The sequence below is a fragment of the Sceloporus undulatus genome, chromosome 2 (assembly GCF_019175285.1).
Source record: "Sceloporus undulatus isolate JIND9_A2432 ecotype Alabama chromosome 2, SceUnd_v1.1, whole genome shotgun sequence".
Classification (NCBI taxonomy): domain Eukaryota; kingdom Metazoa; phylum Chordata; class Lepidosauria; order Squamata; family Phrynosomatidae; genus Sceloporus; species Sceloporus undulatus.
The window spans coordinates 224,182,192-224,188,481 of NC_056523.1; positions in this window are offsets into that span (position 1 = coordinate 224,182,192).

Genomic DNA, 6,290 nt, shown 5'->3' on the forward strand with positions numbered 1-6,290 from the left:
CTCCACCTTATCTTCCAAACTAGCTCTGACAATCTAAGGTAGGAAAACAAATATTGTACAGATGTTGCAGGTCACTGCGGCAGCTCCCTCAGTGCCCATGTGTCATCGTTCCTGATAGGTAAAGAGATAGCCCTTACAGCCTCAATCTCAAACTTGCTCACTAAATGTCCATACAAAATGCAAAAATGTATTTCCAGAAAGGAGAGTAATTTTGAGCTTGTTAGATGTGCCAGTTATAAGAAAATAGTATATTCCCCAGTGCATGTGAACTGAGATGTGAACTGAGAACTGTTAGACTCACACTCTTAAGTACTTTGCTATCTTAGGTTGTGTGACTTGCTTCCAATCAAAGCTGCCATCCATGCTTACCTGGGTCACGGGGGATTACTTAGTTTCATGCTCTTATCTGAGCTCAGATGTGTCCCTTTGTAACCTAACAAGCATGACAAGTGTAAAAGAAAACAGATTTAAGATTTTAATGGAAACAAATCTGTGTCTCTCCCCTATTTGACCTGGGACACCTGGGATCTTTTCTCTACTACAGTAGTTGACTTTGATACAGATAAACAAATTAATTGTGTATGACAAATGAAGTATGTGAATATAAATATGGATATGGGAAGTACACCACTGGATCATGACTCGTGTCATGAATTTCCTGACTGTTTTAGACTATTTCACTATGATACACTGAAAATAAAGTATATATCAGTCTAATGTAGATCCTCGCAACTTCATCAGAACCAGCTAGTTGTAAGTGTAGAAGCAATCATTTTATTTCCTTAAAAACATCCCATTGCATTGATCAATAACATCAGTATATTCAACACCATCTCTTATACCTGTTTCATCACTGGAATGAAAATATGCAAAGCATATGTGGAAGGAATAATTACTTTTTAGCACATTTCTGTACCAGTCATTTTGATATAGTATGACTATGGAGGATCTACATAAATTAAACTTAGACAATAAGGAAATCAATGTAATCAAGGATTTCTCATGCTTTGCATCAAACACTGATCAAACAGAAACTGCAGTCAAGAAATAAGAAGAAAACTAGGAATGGGAAAGGCAGCAATGAAAAATCTAGACAAGATCCTAAAGAGTAAAGATATACAACTGAGCACTAATGTTAGAATTGTCCAAGTCATTGTATTCTCAGATGTGAGACAGTGAAGAAAGTGGATAAAAAGAAAATCAGCTCATTTGAGATATGGTGCTGGAGAAGAGTGCTGAGGATACTGTGGATGGCCAAAAAGACAAACAAATCAATCCTAGAACAAATCAAACCTGATCTTTCCCTGGAGGCCAAGATGATCAAATTGTCATATTTTGGCCACATCAGGAGAATGTATGACTAATGCTAGGAAAGGTAGAAGGTAGTAAAAAGAGAGGAAGAGCGCACGCCAGATTCAATCAGGGAGGTCACAAACCTGAATTTGTAAGACTTAAGCAGAGAAGTGGAGGACAGGGGGGCTTGGAGAGGTCTCATCCACATGAGCTGAGGGTGACTTGAGGGCAGTTAACAACAACAATTCTGTCCATAACTGGATCATTCTATTACTGTCATCAATTATAATCCATCTTGAGTACTGTAAAGTCTGCAGCATTAATCTAGTGCTCAGTTGAGTCTAACAGGGCCAAAGCAATGCTGAAAACAGGTAAATGTTGAATAGTCACATAATAGGCTCTAATTAACATAATTTAGACCTGGTGGCACAGTGGTTAAATGTCTCTACTGCAGCCACACATTCACAAACCACAAGGTTGTGAGTTCAATACCAGCCAGGGGCTCAGGGTCGACTCAGCCTGGCATCCTTCCGTAGCTCACTAAAATGAGTACCCAGCTTGTTGGGGGCAATTGGCTTACACATTGTAAACATCTTAGGGAGTGCTTAAGTGCACTGATAAGTGGTATAGAAATGTACTTGCTATTGCTAATTAGAATTTTTTAAAGTTCTTTCATTTTTAAAATTGTTTTAAAAATAGAATCATAGAACTGTAGAATTAGAAGGGATACCAATGGTCATCTGCTCCAACATCCTGCTAATCCATATCTGAATTATCTCTGTCAGATGATTCCGTTAGATAAACCTTCAATGAAGTAGAGTTCATCACCTTCCAAGGAAGTCAACTCCACTGTCCAGCAGCTCTTACCATTAGGAAATTTTGCTTAACGTTAACTCAGAATTGCCTTTAAACTCTTAGTAAGAGAAGGAAGAACCACCTAAATTGCTTTGGTACTACAAAGTGATGAAATAATTTCCCCTTCTTTGCTTCCAAACTGGCACAGCACAACTGTTGGTTCTGCACATTGGTGACAAGACCAGAACTTGCAGCCAAATGAGTTTCCTGTATCTCAAACTCCTCAGCAGAAAGAAAGAGGTCCCTCCCCCACTTCTCAAAGCTTGCTTTTTCTACAAGTATTTTTGTTCTCTAATTTTAATTACTGTAATTAAATGGCATGTAATTTCCTGAATCTTCCCACTGGGTTTCTTTTTAAACTCTGGTATTGTATTGGCCAGTGTCCAGTCCCCTGGAGCAGCAGAATTGTAGGCAGAAGATAGTGACAATGTTATGGATGTTGTCCGCGTGCAGTTTTAAGAATGTTAGATTCTACTTGCAGTTTTGTGAAACAGAGGCCATCTCCTTTCGATACCTCCCAGATTTCATTTTCCATCTCAAGACTACACTTGGGGTTAGGGAGACAGTCAGGATTGCCAGGCCATCCTAGCAGCTAGACTGATTCCCAGTATTATTCATCATCATCATCATCATCACATCATCATCAACCTTATTTATGAAGCGCTGTAAATTTACACAGCGCGTGTACATGCAATCTTTTTAGTTAGACGGTTCCCTGCCCTCGGGCTTACAATCTAAAAGACATGACACAGAAGGAGAAGGGAGGGGTGGAGGGAAAGGGTAAAGGTCCAGCAGTTCCTCTCACACTCCGAGGCCTGGACCAAGAGATGGACTGGAGGGAGGGCTTGGCTTCATAATGGATGGTTAATCTTCTTCCAGGGAAAAACATACACTCAAGTAGGATAATACATAACAATACTAGCAATACAGGAAATGGTTCGATAAACAGGCACAAAAGAACATCAAATAGTAAGCACAATTATGCAATGCCTGGAAGGCTTCTCTGAATAGGATGGTTTTTTCAACTCCGTTTTGAAGCTGGTTAAAGAAGTGATGGCTCTTGCTTGTGGAGGAAGAAGGTTCCAGGAGTGGGGGGCAGCAAGTGAAAAGGGGCGAATCCGGGATGGGGCAGAGGAAATCCTGGGCTGAGACAGGAACCCTTGACTACCAGAACGGAGGGCCCTGGTGGGAAGGTGAGGAGAAAGAAGGCTCTGATAGTAAGGAGGGCCACCATGGAGGCTTGGAATGTCACAGCAGGAGCTTATACTGAATGCGGAAAGGGAGGGGAGCCAGTGAAGGGATGCCAACACAGGAGATGTACATCCAAGAGTGACACATTCTGATTTAAAATCACTCCACCGGCTGCCAATTAGTTTTCAGGCAAAGTAACCAAGTGTTGATTATTATCTTTAAGCCCTACATGGTTTGGGTCCAGGTTACCTACAAGATTGCCTACTCCTGTACAAATCTGTCCTGTAACACAGTGGCATCTCTAGTGAATAGGCTGGCCCAGTTTCACCAGGGCTAGCCTGAAGAAGAACCCTCCCTCTAGTCCATCTGCCTTGGTCCAGGCCTCAGGGGGAGAGAAGATGCTGGACATGATCCCCTCCTCCCCCACCATGTCGTGTCTTTTAGATTTTAAGCCTAAGGGCAGGAAACTGTCTATATCCCCCTCTGTTGTAAACCGCTCAGATTCCCTATTATCATTATCATTATTATAATACTTTTCCACGTATGTGATCTCTCCTTTTTGGAGATGTGTAAGTGGCCACGCTTGGCTTTGAACCATCTGTCAGAATAACCACCGCCACAAGTTTTAGGTCACAAAGAGAGTTTTATTGGCTCCAAGCATGGCTTCTGTCATGGAAATCTGATTTAATTTTTGGTCTGGTGTTCAGCAAATAAGTAAGCCTCAGACAGCCAAGAGAGCGCGGAGGTCGACCGGCTAGAGCGTCTCCTCTAGGACAGGATAAGTAAGCCCTCAGACAGCCATAGAGAGCGCGGAGGTCGACCGGCTAGAGCCCTCTCTAGACAGGATAAGTAACCGCTCAGACAGCCATAGAGAGCGCGGAGGTCGACCGGCTAGAGCGCCTCCCTAGGACAGGATATTAAGCCCTCAGACAGCCATAGAGAGCGCGGAGGTCGACCGGCTAGACGTCCCTCTAGGACAGGATAAGTAATGCCCTCAGACAGCCATAGAGAACGCGGAGGTCGACCGGCTAGAGCGTCTCCTCTAGGACAGGATAAGTAAGCCCTCAGACAGCCAGTAGAGAGCGCGGAGGTCGACCGGCTAGAGCGTCTCCTCTAGGACAGGTAAGTAGGCCCTCAGACAGCCAGGAGCGCGCGGAGGTCGCCGGCTAGAGCGCCTCCTCTAGGACAGGATAAGTAAGCCCTCAGACAGCCATAGAGCGCGCGGAGGTCGACCGGCTAGAGCATCCCCGCTAGGACAGGGATATGTATGTCCTCCTGGTCTGAGTGCTCCAATGCTCAGAATGCTGCAAGGCTCCTTGCATTGGCTGTGTTTTTCTCTCCCTCCTTCTGCCCCCAATGAATTAGGAGTTGTGAATTTGGGTCTTCTTGGAATGTCCTCCATTTTGAGAAACAGGAGTTTATACTGCCTTATATTAATGTTTTTTGGCTTCTAGTTGGTCATGTCCTCCATTTTCTTGAATGTCCTACATCATGCCCTACATTTCCCTACACTTTGAGGGGCTATTGGGGGGGGTGCCAACATATTTTTCGCCTCTGGTGGCCAACTAGCTAGAGCTGGCCCTGTTCCCTCTGAACCTGCTTCAGGCCAGGGAAAGTCTACTTAGAAGCAGAAACTTGACCAGTTGGTCATCCCTCTTTCTCTTTCACACGCCTCTGAGGGAATGTGCCTCCCTGGCCCTGAATGCCTCTTGACAGCTAGAGGCTCTGGTTTCCAGGACCCACTGTTTTTTTCATGTTGCCCCAGAAACCAAATGGCTGAGGTCAGTGAAGACTTGGTTAGTGGCCATTGCCCTCAGAACTTGGCCAGACGTGGTCTGAGGGCTACATTGGCTTGGAAGAATGCTGTCCTGGTGGAGGAAGGCCTGCAAGTGAGTTGGGGGAAGTGAGTCAGGAGTGAGTGACCACTGGGATCAGGGCTCTCATTTTCTATCCCTTGTGCAGAGGGCCAGGAATGTGCCAGCACAGAAAAACCTGGTTTGGGACTGGTTTAAATTGCCTTGGCTCAAGGACTGGGATTCTGGGAACTGTGGTTTTGTGGAATTTATTGTGCTGATGCAAGAAATCTGGTTTGAGACTGCTTAACGGCCCTGGCTCAATGGAGGGAATTCGGGGAACTGTTCTTTTGGGGGACATTGAGCCTTCCCTGTCAGAGACGCTGGTGCCTCAGTAAGTACAGTTCCCAGGATTCCCTAGCAGTGAGCCAGGAGGGCAGCTAATGGAGTCTGAAACTGGATTATTCTGCATTGTGTTCTGACCTTAATACATGGTACCCCGGGATACGAATGCCCGCCTTAACGAAATTTCCGGGTTACGAAAAAAATCCATTTAAAAAAACTGTTCCGGTTACGAAGGTTATTTCGGGTTACGAAAAAAATTTTGGTGCTTTTCGGCGCTATTTCACACGAAATCGCGGCTTTTCCCCATTAGCGCCATGGGTTTTTCGGCTTGCGAAGTATTTCGGGTTACGAAAGCGACGGCGGAACGAATTAATTTCGTAACCCGGGGTACCCACTGTAGAAGATCTAGATCTTCTCCCAACACACACCTTTTTTTTCTTTTCCTCATTTTATGCTAAAACTTCACAGGACAAGGAATAATAAAGCTGATCCTTAACTGAATTTTAACTGGATACAAAGGTGGCACGGAGATGGCAGTGTTGTTTCAGGCTGCATGCATCCGCACTGCAGAAATAATGCGGTTTGACACTACTTACACTAATAATAGAGGGCCACAAAATAGTGAGGGTCTGGAAACATGGCTTTGAGGAGAGACTTAGGAGCTGGCAGGCCTATCCACTTGGCCACACCAGAGAGAGAACTCCAAGCATGTTTTGCTTTGCAAAGATTGCATTTCTGTTTTGATTACAGTCACCTCAGAAACAAAGCAATTCTGAATCCAGCTGGTGCCAGTGCAGCCTCAGTTAGTGACCA